This window comes from Rhipicephalus microplus, chromosome 3, assembly GCF_043290135.1.
Source record: "Rhipicephalus microplus isolate Deutch F79 chromosome 3, USDA_Rmic, whole genome shotgun sequence".
Lineage (NCBI taxonomy): Eukaryota > Metazoa > Arthropoda > Arachnida > Ixodida > Ixodidae > Rhipicephalus > Rhipicephalus microplus.
Window position 1 is genome coordinate 11462829 of NC_134702.1, and position 15051 is coordinate 11477879.

At 46.3% G+C, this 15051-nt stretch overlaps 1 protein-coding gene and 1 long non-coding RNA gene across 2 annotated transcripts in view; one reads left to right on the top strand and one right to left on the bottom strand.

Moving 5' to 3' along the window:
- LOC142803591 (uncharacterized) overlaps nucleotides 1-15051 on the bottom strand; it is an 82537-nt gene that overhangs the window by 67322 nt on the left and 164 nt on the right. The gene's annotated exons all lie outside the window — the stretch shown is intronic.
- LOC119163920 (neprilysin-1) overlaps nucleotides 1-15051 on the top strand; it is an 87159-nt gene that overhangs the window by 15083 nt on the left and 57025 nt on the right. The gene's annotated exons all lie outside the window — the stretch shown is intronic.

Genomic DNA, 15051 nt, shown 5'->3' on the forward strand with positions numbered 1-15051 from the left:
GGTGGAAATTCCCGGCGTTCTACACTACAGCGTCCCTCATAAACATATCGTGGTTTTGGGACGCAAAAACTCGGATACCACCAAACAGCTTGACTGTGTCACTGCAGCTGGAGCAAATTATGCCCACCACGGTGGTCTAGTGGTTAAGGTACTCGGCTGCTGACCCGCAGGTCACGGGATCAAATCCCGGCTGCGGCAGCCGCGTTTTCGATGGAGGCGGAAATGCTGTAGGCCCGTGTGCTCAGATTTTGGTGCACGTTAAAGAACCCCAGGTGGTCGAAATTTCCGGAGCCCTCCACTACGGTGTCTCTCGTAATCATATGGTGGTTTCGGGACGTTAAACCCCACATATCTATCTGTCTTGAGCATATCTATCTGTCTATCTGTCTTGTCGTATGCGTGCGCCCACGCATACGAAGCACTGAAAGCCTGGGATACAGCACAGTTTGAGTATGTCTTTAAACTTGACTTATACCGTTCCGCACAAGACGTTTCACGTATTTCTAGTGACTGCGTTTCCTGTAAAGCCTATCAGTATTCGAATAAATCTCTTGATTGATTCACCTGCAAACTTTTGATGCATTGACTTCGTGCGAGTGAAATTACGTTGTTCACTGCTTTTCAGCATCCCAATATATACTTTGTACTTTTTGTTTGGAGTTTTCTCCTCCGGCCTTGGCCATCCAAAGCCTGCATTACTGCTGGATAAAGGAAACTAAATGAAAAAAAAAACAATGTGTGCTCTTACATTAAAGTCAAGCCCGCCACTCCAAATCACCTGCTCACGTGCCCCTTCAAACTTCTTTGCCGTTATCGAGCAGTAACGCAGTCAAGTTCCTATTACTTCGTCATATTCAGACTCCAGCACAATACGCCGAAGGAAACTTTACCTGAAGCTCTGTTCTTTAATAATGTGTTTTTTTTAATCAAAATTTATTATTATTCACGTCCCGTCGTATTTTTTCGCGTTCATCGGGCGCTGTTATAAAAATATTTGCGTATGTATAATACGTGTATTATTTTGTTTCGCTACACATATATTAGATTACACAGTAAGATGTGCATACACCATGTCCAAGTGAAAAGTATATTATGATTTGGAGCCATTTTGACAGTGAGTACCTCCGCTGCATTTCCGCTTTTGAGATTGCTTAAATGAAGGTTTTCGGAAAGAAGGCAGGAAAACTCCAAACGAAGCGGCGGAAAGAAGGAGTATATAGGATGGTGTAACAGAGTTACAAGTGGTGAAGGCAAAAAAAAAAAAAAGCATGTAAGGCACGACGAAGTTTGGTCGGCACAGTTTATATTTTTTTATTCTTCCCCTGCGCCTGTCAGAGTAATACGAGGATTCACGTGATCCCTCTAAAAAAAAAACAAGGAAAAAAAACGCAACATTGGTGGCGAGAGTCCTAAAAATCACGTGACACACCGTCGTTGGTGCTGCTCGCCCGATTCTCACCAGGAACACAAAGAAGTGAAGCGCATTTGCCCAGCTAAGCCGAAAATTGCCTGGCGAACTTCTCAGCTTATCCGGCGAGTCTTTTCGGTCCGCCATAGAGAAACAAAGAAATGCAAGAGGTTCAACGGGTGAGTTGGTACTTAATAAGACATTACGGGTTCTCCGGAGTCGACCTCTTCGTACGTGAGTCCGCTCTCAAAATCCCGAAAGGAACGGTAAATTACGCAATAACGTCTTCGTGTTGTGAGCGATTTTATTATACACTCACCTTGGCCATTGGATGTGTACAGGACAAAATCTTAAGGTCCACAAGCGAGCACAGAAGCATCAATTCAGCTTTTTTTTTATGACGCGCGGCTGTCCATGCGCTATATAATATAATTTCTGTGGGATAAAAAAGTATTGGAAGAATTTTTTCGACTTGGTGCTTGATTCCCTCATGTACTTTATTTGTGTACTTGGGATTAGATGTGATGAAGAACAGAGTTGTTGCAGTCGCTTGCATCACTGCGGTTCTATCTTCCACTGCACAACTGTCGCCTTCGTGTCGATATGAACAGTGGTGCAACAGTGCGCTGAGCGATGGGTTTCGCACTCGCTCTTCTTTTAGTTATTTTTAATCTAACTGCAAATGCTTCCTTTCATGCGTATGACAACAATGGAGGAAGTAAGCGAGCACTGCACCAGGTCGCAATACAAGGAAATGCTCCGTAAAGAAAAAAGGTGCCGTTTGCATCATGCCGCCTAAGGCTCCATGGGTCACAGCAGAGCTAGTGGGCTCCTATAGCTGGCCCTGGCTTGGCTATGCGTTTGCCACTACCCCCTTTCTTTTCCCACCCCTTGCAATACTATACTAAACAATGTTATGCGATGCTATACTACACTGTACGTGGCAATACTCGCGCCCTTTTAGGGGCGAAGCTCCTTAGGGCGTGGGCTGTGCGTCCCCTGTAGCCTGTATGTAGCCACCTCTAGTTTAGTTCTTGCAGTGTTCACTAGATGGCGGTACCGTCTCCTGTATGTAGCCACCTCTCGTTTAGTTCTTGTAGTGTTTACTACATGGTGGTACTTGTAGCTGATGATGAAAAGATGCAAGATGTTATAAACTAGAAAGCGGTACTTGTAGTTGATGAAAGACGTGAGATCTTATAAAATAGGAATGATGTCACATATGGCGCGTGTCATTGGTTGAAGGCAATCGTTCGATTTAGTGCGGCGACGTACGCTAGGGGGAGCGATGTAATAAAATCGAGTGGGCAAAATGTACAGAGGATTCATGGTTTACCAGGTTTACCTCCGGAGCTTCGCCCACTCATCATCATTCACTTCGTGGATATGGCGGAATTTTTTATCTTTTTTGTCTGTTTCTTTCTCCATCTTTCAATCTTTTTCTTTCTCTCTCCGCTTTCTTTATATTTCTACTTTCTTTTTCTCTTCGTATTCGTTCTTCCCTCCTCCATTTACGCCTCCACTTCGCATATGTCCTGTTCACTTTCACTTTTGGTTTATCCCTCCGTGCTACACTATACTTTACTATACTAGCGAGTATGGATAGCGTAGTGGTTACGACGCTCACCTTCGGAATGTGGGGAAGCGATTAAGCACGTGCCGGTTCATAAGGTTGATTACTTTTTGTTTACAACGCATTGGCAGACCTCGACCATGACAGCTCTGTTTAAACAGCGAACAAGTTAAATTAGGCATGTTAGCAGGTACCAAGCAAACGACGAAATTGGTGCGAACGGAGGGGACAAGCAATTGAACGGCGTGATCTGAACTCATGTGGTCTTCTTCATACGGCTGCGAACACTACGGCAATGATGGGCAGGGCGATAAAGAGAGTCTTTTGTTTGTTTAAGACACGAAGTGCGGTTGTCGGTTTTATTCTATATGGTGCAATAATCTATAGGCTGACAACGTGCGCATAGAGTGGTGTACATTTTAGAACACACGTAAGTATTGACGATTGCTTTGTCAGGGTCTACAAGGCAACAAATTTCACCCGTGCACGTATTTCAACAGCCTTCGAAGACCGGCGATCGAGCTGCTTTTCGGCGTCACAAAATGAGACACCACTGATAAGTAACGCATAAAAACCAAACAACGCTCGTTCACTGTGATAAATACCACAGAGTTAAGGCGTGAGATGGGGAGACATTACGCAACAAGTTCATTAAACTGTTGATCTAATAAAGAAGAATAACAGACATTTATGCCAGGAATAACAGACATTTATGGCAGGAAAAGTATAGGGGGTGTTCTTAGAAATACTTCTAATGTATTTGTAACTTGCCGTGGGCAGAGACCGAACCTGCGACCTTCGTATAACGCGTCCGATGCTCTAGCAACTGAGCTAATTCGGCGTCTACCCCCCCCCCCTTCAATTTATGGTGTATGTATCAGAATTTAAACGTGGGAGTGCGGTCAGCGCCGCCTGCTGCCATTCTTCTAATAACACTTCTAATACCACCCCTATACTTTTCTTGGTATAATAGTCTGGTAGATTTCCTTAATATTGTGTCTAACAAAGAAAACAAGCCCTTAAACTTACTGTTCTTTGCTTTGTTCAGCTAATAATAACCTGTGGCGTTTTAAGTATCAAAACCACGCTACGATTATGACAGACGCCGTTATGGACGGCTCCGGATATTTTGACCATGTGGTGTTCGTTAACATGCACTGTCATCGCACAGGGCATGGACATCAATCATTTCGCCTGCATCGGAACGCAACCGCCGCTGTCGGGATCGAACCCACGACCTTCGGGTAAGCAGCCGAGCACCCTAGCCACTCACCAATCGAGGCGGACTGAAATTTTTTAACCGTCCGAAAGCGCCTGGCTTCGAAGAGAGAGAGAATTCTCCGTTGCTGCGTGGAATGTCGTCGGCTGAACGACATTGCGAAAATCGACTTGCACTTATTTCCGGAGGTGGACAACTTCTCGGGGGCACTTTGAAATGCAAAGTACTTCCGGTCAATTCGTTTCGAGGCTCCCTATTGGTAAATATAACTTGACGAGCGGTCGAGCGAATACCAATTTCATCACGTTGTCACAAAACGAGCGCTCAAAAAGGGCGCGCCGCCAAATTCTTGCGACGAAGCGCCAGAGTGACGCCGCGAGGTCAACGATAAAAAAAAGAAAACAAACATCCAAAGACTCCCCGGGCGCGCGTCTCTCTCCCTCGGAAGCGTAGGTTCGCCGACGAAACCTCCTCGCATTGGCGGCAGAGCAAGCACTAGAAAGTTCTCGATGGAAAGGGGCGTGGTGATGCAGGGTTGCGCCATCTTTCGCGGACAGCCCTCGTATCGTCTCGCCCTTTCTCCAGCCTTCTCTGCGTATCGCGCCGACGAAATGATGAGAACTTTCTGGAAACACGCGCGGAAGGTATTTAATCGAGCAGCCGAGATGGGAGATCAGGAGAAGAAGAAAGTATGCGCCAGAGTGCGTAGGGTATTCCGCCGTGTAGTCGGCGAAGGTTTTGTCCTCAGCGACAAAGCAGGAGAAGAAGAAAGTATGCGCCAGAGTGCGTAGGGTATTCCGCCGTGTAGTCGGCGAAGGTTTTGTCCTCAGCGATAAATCAGGAGAAGAAGGAAGTTAGCGCGAATGTGCGTGGGGTTATTCCGCCGCGTCTGTCGGTGAAGGTTTTGTCCTTAGTGACAAAGCAGGAGAAGAAAAAAGTATGCACCAGAGTGCGTAGGGTATTCCGCCGTGTAGTCGGCGAAGGTTTTGTCCTCAGCGACAAATCAGGAGAAGAAGGAAGTTAGCGCCAGTGTGCGTGGGGTTATTCCGCCGCGTCTGTCGGTGAAGGTTTTGTCCTTAGTGACAAAGCAGGAGAAGAAGAAAGTATGCGCCAGAGTGCGTAGGGTGTTCCGCCTTGTGGGCGAAGCCTTTTGTCCTCAGTGACAAAGGAGGAGAAGAAGAGGATCTCCACCTGAGGGGTGAAGACTCGAGCTACAGGCAAGAGTGTGAGTCTACCACTATCGAGCGAAGACGCGTGGCAACAGCTGCGTGTGTGAAGCCGACGTGTTTCCGACGAAGAAGTTTGGAGCCTGGAGAGCGGCCAATTGAAGACGCGAAGTTTCCTGGAAGAGAAACTTCGGGGGCAGCGGAACGACAACGACGCTGGACTTTGAGTGAGTGATTCTCGGAAGAGTATCATCCAGACTTTTGTTCCAAGAACTTTGGACTGAATAAGTTTTCTAACCCTTTAGTCTTTAAGTGTCTTGGTTGTTCGATGCATGCGACTGCATTGTAGTGCGTATTGTTGTCTGTGTCCGTTGTTTCGAGTGTGGCTGATTGTACTGTGTAGTACGTTGTTTGATTGGTGACATATTGTATTCAACTATTGTCGAGTGTGCATACTTGTGTATCGTTTGATCTGCCGTAACCGAGAATATAATTTTGTTTTGTTTATCAACTCTCGGCTCTGACTTGTTCTTTGGGCCACAGCCGGCGTCCGCTGGCGCGTCAAATAGGACCACTTCTAAATAGTCCTTGCTTTCGTGGTGCGGTTCGGGGGGCCGATACTTCGGCCCTTGGAATTAGCCCGGCGATCGCCTCCCAAATTAACGGGACCCGTGACACACGTCCCGCTGCCTATGCGAATTCTTGTTTTTAGGACGTTGCTCGATTTCTCAGCACCTGCAAGATTCTTCGAGGTACAGTAGCAGTCAAGTTTTTGCGGACCACGGGAGCACGTTTCAAACAGCACCGCTGCATTTTCTGACGGCTGCTTGCAAACTTCAAAAGCACGTACTACGCACGCGCGTCCTTTTTTTTTACCTACCATCTTGCCCGTTCGCTTCCTTCAACAGCGTGCTCACCGGAACGCTGCAAGAAGCGCAAGGTGTCAACGACCGCCGCCAAAGACGTAGCTGGGCCTGAGAGGTGATTCGAACGCTCTTTTCACTGTGGTTGTGCGCGGGGCAGCCTTGAAGTTTTAGAATTCGAAACTTCGCGATGATAGCTTTACTTTTACGTAACTATGTGTAACACACAACATGCGTAAATGAGTGTCTGAGCGCGTCGTAAGTCTTGTAGTGAGTACCGGGGCGAAAAGATCAACCACTCAAAACATGTAGCTTGCGAGAGTTTTAGCCTGAAAGGAACACACATACTGGATTTAAAGAGCTAATACTCATCATGTGATTATGAAGCGCGGCAGACTGAAAGGTTTTATATGTGTTTTTGGTAATCCTCCAACCAAATCAAGGTGCATGGTCATTTTTTTTCTTTTAATCTTTCACACCGAGTGAAATGTGATCGCTATGACCTGGTGTGCGCCACAAGTCTCGACGTTAATAATTCTCACTTTTTGTATTTGCCAAAATTTAGTGCTTCGCGCTCGCAACAATGGCCCAGTCGTGCCACTTGCAAAAAATGGGCAAACATGCCGGCTGTGGCACTCACAGTCTTTTCTCTCTCTCTCTTTTCAACATTTATTTTCTATCATCTTTCATTCCACTCACGCCTTTCTCCGGCACAGGGTAGCCAGCCGGTCTAAGAACGGGCTAACCTCCCTGTCCTTCCGCTTAATATTTCCTCCTCCTCCTCCACGGTATTTTGATTGGGCAGAGAGCCAATTGTTCGCCCAGCACGGCTGTGCTGCTTTCTGTTAAATTGTGAGAAGTATTTTAACAGGAAATGCATTCCTGCAAAGGCTGCTTCTGTATGTAGACGTCGTGTAACGACAAAAAAAAAGAAGAAAAAAAGGAAGCTCAGGGGCTTCGCCAGCTACAATTTCTTCACTGACGCGGTACCAATTAGGAAGAAGATTTAGACCATTGAAATTGAAATCGCAGGCGGCGACTATGTGCGGGGCATGAATGTGTCTCGTACAAATACGCGTGCCCACGGATTCAAAATTCGAATAGCGGTAGAGCCCACTTTCATATGTCCAGCTGCTCCTTGTCCCTCGGTAAACCAAACGCACCTTTTAGCTCCGTTTTTTTTGCAAACAGAAACACCCGCATGTGCGTAAAACGTGTTCGGCATCGTCGTTCCACTTCCACACTTCAATTGTCCGGAAACTAACGCTGCAGACGGACGGAAAACACCACAACCATCAGCTTGAGTCATTCCGCGCAAGCGCTTGAGCCCGCAAACAATGACCTCCCTGGCACAGTGACACCGCGTTTCGGCAGCTTTGAGTGGCGTGTGAACATGCCCCATAACGTGGCGGCGAAGTTTCGTGGCCATGTGAAGCATTGAATGACTACACCTCTATAATTCCGAATTAATTCCTTTTTGTCTCTGTAAAGCGTGCTTTGCCTTTATTACACTGACAATGCGGCAAAGCCACTTTTAATGTTGTAGGAAGTCACAAGATGCGCGGCAAGCACGGGTTTGACATAATGACAAGTGCAGTTCTTGAATTACAGAAAAACAAATTATATATATATATATATATATATATATATATATATATATATATATATATATATATATATATATATATATATATATATATATATATCACCACGGCCTTATCGTTTGCAGAGACCTGGAGAATCCTTTCTCGGCCGTCAGATAACATCCGCGAACACTGTCCGCTTATACCGCCCCTCCCCCCTCCCTCGCTTGATTGCGCCCGAGACCAGAGAGCATGTGCCACGGCTTCCTTGCCGACCGTTTCATTGGTTCTCTGAAACGCGACTACCGAGCTTGTCGTCGCAGCAAGAGAAGTTGCCGTGATTTAGAGGTTTAATCCCGGACGCGAGGGCTAGCTAATTAAGAAAGATCAGGTCGCGTCGACGTGCCCAACTTGACGTAGCAGAAGAAGAAAGCGAAACAAACAAACAAAAACGGATAAACTGTTTTATTTGCTGTCGCACGTCGCAAGGTTTTATTTCACTTTTATTACGCTTTAGTATTTTGTCCTTTTTTGTAGCGCGTTAGCTCTGTTTCATTACAGCAATAAGCTTGCGTTTACGCTGCAAGAGAGCTAATATAAACAAGCACGTGAATTGGCTCTGTACCCGTCGCGGTGGTTGCGTTGCTCGGCTCCTGACTCGAAAGTCGCCTGGCCATGGCGGTCGCATTTCAGAGGAGGCGAGAATGCTAGAGGTGGGTGTACATAGATGTCGAAGCACCATAAAGTACTCTAGGTACTAAATACTCTAAGTAAAGTACTCTAAGTACTCTAGGCATAAGTTTCCGAAATTCCGCATCAGTTTCCAAAATTACCCACTACGGCGCACCTCGTAATCATATCGTGGTTTTGGCAGGTAGAACTCGACCAATTAATTAATCGCGATAGCATGTAAGTTGCGCACGGATGACCGGCGCTTGCTGACATGTTAGTTCCAGAACGTTTTCTGTCGTCATTCAATAAAAAAAAATGGCGCAGCTTGAGCTATGTCGCACGTTGGTGGGTCAGCAGAGTTGGCAGACACGTTTAAGCTTCACGGGTCAACCGCCCGTACAGAATGCTTGGCTGGTCAACGTGCGCACGCCGGTTGTGATTACGAGAATTTTCTTTGCACGGCACACGACAAACCTCAAGCACAACAGCTCTGCTGTAAAACGAGAAAACCATTTTCCGGCTTTGTTACCAGCGATCGCCAGACGTTGCAACCTACTACAGTGCCTATAGCAGAAAGTGTATAACCGTCGTAACGCTCCCAGCATTCTTCATAGAAGAAACTTCGAGCGCGAACTAAGACAGGAACAAATAGGAAAGAAACAACACCAGCGCCACTAAAAACCAAAAACTTTATTGATTGATTGATTCATATGTTGGGTTTGCATCCCCAAACCACCACATCACTATGAGCGACGCCGTAGTGGAGGGCTTCGGAAATTTCGACCACCTGGGGTTTTTCAACATGCACCCAAATCTGAGCGCACGGGCCTACAACATTCCCGCCTCCATCGAAAATACAGCCGCCGCAGCTGGGATTCGATCCCGCGACCTGCGGGTCAGCAGTCGAGTACCTTAGCCACTAGACCACCCCGGCGGGGCAAAGGCTTTATTAGCCAAGATAAAACATTTATATTCGGACCACGCTACCTGCTGCAAATGTGCATCGTCCTATGTGAAAATAGCAGGCACTCTCACACCGTATTTACTGCTGACCCTTTTCTTTTGGGAGCGGCAGTGCTTTGCTAGAAATCGTTAACGACGGGCGACTGATAAAAGATGACCCCTAATGTGAATGTCAAATGCCACGAAAGTACCCGGGTGGTGCGATCACGGTGCTCAAATAGAGTTACCGAGTCACAGAAGCGTGCTTCGCACCCGCACTGCGCACAGTGCATGGCTAAATGCGTGGTCGGCCTGCGCTTCAGAGACGAGAGATGCTTCCATAAGCGTACAGCCCCACATACCTTCATGTACCATAAACAAGGTTCGGCGTACATGAAACAAGGCTAAGCTAACTTTGTCCTTTGTCGCCAACGTTACAAGACCGAGTGCCCCCCCCCCTTTTTTTTTCTAGCTTATTTCCAGCCATGAAACACTGCTAGCGCAATCAACTTTTTTGGCTGAAAAAACAACACTCAGGCACTCAAACACACACACACACACACAGTTTATATATATATATATATATATATATATATATATATATATATATATATATATATATATATATATATATATATTACAGACACTGGATAGCAGTATGTTTCAGCGACATACTACGTGCTAATTAAAGTCGTCTCGTGCCGGGTAATGACACGTCTTGGCAAGAGTTGATTTCAGGCGGGAGAGGGCTACTCCGTTTTTCATTACCTCCGAATGGAAGGAACGGAAACTCGAGAGGAACTTGCTAGACACTTTGTGAATTGCAGAGTGCGTTCGGCGAATGCCTGTGCCCTTTGAGACGGGGTCGGTCAGAATAGAACGCTGTGCGTGCGTTTCCCTTCTTGCATAAGCGGGCACCGTCGGCTGGGCACAGTGAAGCTACGAAAGCAAAGCGAAGCACCGTGCACTAACCAGAGTGAGCTGCGTTTAGCGCACTGCTGCGTCCCCAGTTCGCTGACATTAATCATCCTCATCATTATCGTCATCATCAACATCATCATCGTCGTCGTCGTCATGACTACGTCCACTGCAGGGCAAAGGTTTCTCCCATGTTCCGCCAACCAACCCTATCTTGTGCTTTCCATTTACACGTTATACCTGCGAACTTATTAATCTCATCGGCCCACCTCACTTTCTGTTTCCCCTTTGTGCAATTTTCTTCTCTGGGAATCCAGTCAGTTACCGAAGTTATCCTGCATACGTGCTACGTGCCCAGCCCTTGTGCATTTCCTCTTTTTAATTTCAACTATGATATCCTTAACCCCCGTTCGTTCCCTAATCCACTCTGCTTTTTTATTGTCTCTTAAGGTTACACATATCATTATCCTTTCCATTGCTCGCTGCTTCGTTCTCAGTTTAAGCTACACCGTCTTTGTAAGTCTCCAAGTCTCTGCTCCGTTATCTAAGTACCGGTAAGATGCAGTTGTTATATACCTTCCTCTTGAGGGATAGTGGTAGATTACCACTCAGGCGCGCAAATTCGTTGACATTCAGGGCACGCAGAAAACAAAAGCGCGCACGCGTCCCCCGTGTAGCCCGGTCACAATCCGCTCATCTCATGCAGGAAAAAAAAACGTGTGCATTGTGTTCTATTTTGACCAACCCCGTCTTCTTATTGTTTTCTTTAACCACTAGGCTTTGCGTTCTGGCGCTGCACTCACTCAGGAAAACTAGACTGCACGGTGCCGCGACCGACGCGATCGGCGTCCGTTGACGCACTCCGGTGGCCACCTGGCACCGTGCCGGTGCTCGGACGAAAGGCTTAGAAACTGTGGGGGCGCTATCAACTGGCGCTTCGCAAGTGAAACTTAAGAGTATTGAACGCTGCGCGAGTTGGTAATTTATAACTACAAAACTGCGAGAAAAAGCGACAAGGAACAAAGAAGGCACACACATAAGCGCAGATGTGAATCTCGGACGATCAATCAATCAATCAATCAATCAATCAATCAATCAATCAATCAATCAATCAATCAATCAATCAATCAATCGTTCCCTCCGACAAGTCTGTCTATAGGCCACTGTCCGACAAGCTCTATAGGTCACTGTCCGAAACTGCCTTCGGCACGAAAAGCTCTGAGAGCGCTGTTGCGTCTTCTATAGACAGCTAATCTCACAGAAAGACTTTAAAAAGTATCGTGTAATATTTTGTTTTTCTCATTTTTATTTTTTTAGACTTTTCTCTTCTATCAACTTTTATTCCCCTTACCCCTTTCCCCAGTACAGAGTAGCCAGCTGGTCTAAGAACTGGTTAACCTCCTTGTCCTTCTGCTTATTATTTTTTTTGAATGAATGAATGAATGAATGAATGAACAGATTTTATTTCTGGTGAGATACAGAAAAACGAAGCGAAGCTAAAGGCCATTCAGCCTGACGTGGCTTTGCTACGCAAAATGATAGAAGTTCAGCAAACAGTGCTACATCGAATAATAATTTTAACAATACAAGGAGCAGCATAATAACAGAACACAGAAATCGCATAAAAGCAAAAATAGGTGACATATAAATACAAAAGATAGGCTGCATAGACACACAGAATCAGGCATCGAGGCTCTTTTCATTAAATATCTATTTCCCCCTCTCCCTCCTCTAATCAATCAATCAATCAATCAAACAGATAATTGATTCTTTTATCAAATCACATTCAATAAACTTTTATTTCTCCTTGAGAAATAGGGGGTATTGGGAAAAATACAACAAATCAATACATCGGCCGAAAAAAAAGGAAGATGGCTTAGCCTTCGTGTCATCTTAGGTGTATGTATTAGGAACTTTGCAAGTTTTTAAGCACAAGCTACAGAGGAACTTCGAAGGCAGGTCCGCAGCGCAGATACAGTACATACAAGCAGAAGCAAACCAAGTCGCAACCTGAGTCTCGGACAAGCACTGTGTGAACCGCAGCGTATACGCTCTATAGATATTGAAGAACGTTATTAGCGGGGCTGTATAGACGACCAGTATATATGGCTGCGGCCTGTAATTTATCACTCCCGCCTCCTTCCGAATGCAGTGTCAATATTAGTTTTCGTCCACACCCGTATATTGCGAGGCGCACGGTTCCCCGGCTGATTTTATATTAACGAGAGCCGGAAAGAAGAGACACGCAACGAAGCGACAACGTGTTATGTGGTGGAAGTTTAGTTTCGAAAGCCGCACTGCGTGAATTCGGCGTGAACTCGAGGAAAACCAAGTGTGAAGGCGACGCTTAATTTAACGCTCGGCTGGTTCTCTCGCACTAATTGCCTTCCTTCAGTGCAAACTTCGGTCCCCCACACTGGGTCTGCGCGGCAGAATATGTCGCACGCTTTTTCTGACTGCCGCTATACGATGAGCACCTATCTTTCTATCACTGGTAAAGTTGCTCTCGTCAGCTACCCTGTTCATCTAAAAAATTACAATGACTTACGTAAGACCATGCGTGCATAGAGCGAGAAAATTGGTTTCTGCGGCTTTCCGACTCTTCGTTCTTGTAAGACGCATGTAACAAACTAAAGTCGTGCCAGCGCCTTTTTACTAGATTCACAAAATAGGCGGCAATATAAACAATGAGAGACACAAAAACATTTCTGAGAAATACCAAAACAGGGAATTCGAAAAAAGAAAAATCGAAAACCCAATCACTGTTTTCGAATTTCTCATTGCAAACTTCCAACTTCCTCTTCTTGCCTTTCTTTTGGACAAGTGAAGTCAGTATTTTGTAAGAGACTTTTTTGAAATCTATACACAAATAAATGTGCACTTAGTAGCCGGCTTCCAGGTCCACAGAAAAATTTTAAAGGGATTCTCCTATATCTATTGATTATATGCAAGGACGCAATGCATTGTCTTCATACGTGTAGCAACAATTACTTTCTTCTTAAGCCCTCCTGTGCACATGGTATGGCAGAGGTTGAAAGATAGGACAGGACAAAGCACGGCGGAGCAGTGACGACCTTAGAAAAGTGGGCTATCACGACGTTACGTTTAAGCAATAGATAAGACGTTCATACCACGGGTGCGTAAGAATCACTTTTATGCGCCTCTTATGCATTCTAAAGTTTCCGGCCTCTCTCAATGTCAGCACCAAGTGACCTTCACTTGATACGCTAGGCCGGCCTAAGCGCAAAACTTCAAGAAAGTCCTTGGGAAATCGTCCACACAAGAGCGCACATAACGGCTTACAAAGCGTGGTAATAAATGAAAAAAATTTGAGCACTGCTCGTCTGAAAAGCAACGAAGTCGATCGATAGCAAATGTCCCATACGTCCATTGGTGAAGCGCGGCGAGCGTCGCGTCGCGAAATTCGTTCCGGAAGAGCATTTTATAAAGGTCGCGCCGCTACTCACTTTTTTTGGAGCAGAATATATTTCTACAGGAGCGAGCGAACAAGTCGAGCGAATGTGCTGCATATCGCCTTAGGAAACCGAGCATTGATGGGCTCTGACCAAGTGATAGATGGCTCGCTCTGCCGGCTTCTTCTTTATCAGGACAGAACACGCGGCGCCTTCTGCGTCGTATTGTCGATCGCGTCGCTCCGCGTGCCTCTGTACACACAATGTCCTCGACGTGACTCCATTGTGGACGTTCACGTACCGAGCAGCCTATCCGGCACCCTATGACCGCACGTGCACCTGCGAAACAAACGCGCTGTCAGGAGCTTTGTTTATGAGAAACGTGCAGCTATTAGAGGAACGCGCTTAGCTTCCGGTGCAGAGCGGAAAGCACCAAGTCATATGCGGTGCCCCAGACACATCGCAAGGACGGGTAGCGACAGTGCGGGCATTACTAGTACATCGAGCAGCTGGAAGGCGGCTGTCTCTCGGGGACACACTTCAACAGGAGCCCCACACTCCCTGGTATGCCTTACAAACACCAACGTGGAAGACCACAGTTCCACTCTACACCACACTCTCGGCTAGGTGCAAAGTAAGCTTATGAGTGGCGCCACCTGCAGACGAATTCGAAAATTCGTTCAAAACATGCCATTCGTCCGACCTCGTACGCCGGCACTTGCCCGTGGTGAGGAGGAGGACGGCTGACTCTCACCCATATTACGTAGGAATTTGAGGCTGAGCCATAAACAATTAAGGCGACGAAATGCAGAACGGAGCAATGGAATACCTAACGTGCGTGCAAGGAAAAGGAATCCTAAGTGATGCTCCTCCACATAGCACGGTGGACTCGGGCCAGTGGAGCACCAAACTGTGGGCCCTATACCCATCCGCATCACCAGCCCCTTTCTTTTCAATGAACGTTCCTCAATTCAATTCAATCCGTCAGTGAAACGTTTTCAATCATTGATAAACTGCCCAAGAAACGTGCGTGCTCTGCGAAAACGTCTACAAGCTGTCCCGCACAAATACTCGAGACCACACATAGCCATTTCCGGCCATACGAAACAACGACGACTAAATTAAATACTTTCACTTGTGGTTTTTTTTTTTTTTTGGATCCGCCGTGATTCACTGCCCTCAACCAAAGACCCTTCTAGTCATCTCTCGAAAGAATATTTCAGCAACGAATCGTTGCTGAAATATTAAAAGGCGTCTACTGATAGAGCGAATTCTGCTGTTCAGAGTGCAGCAC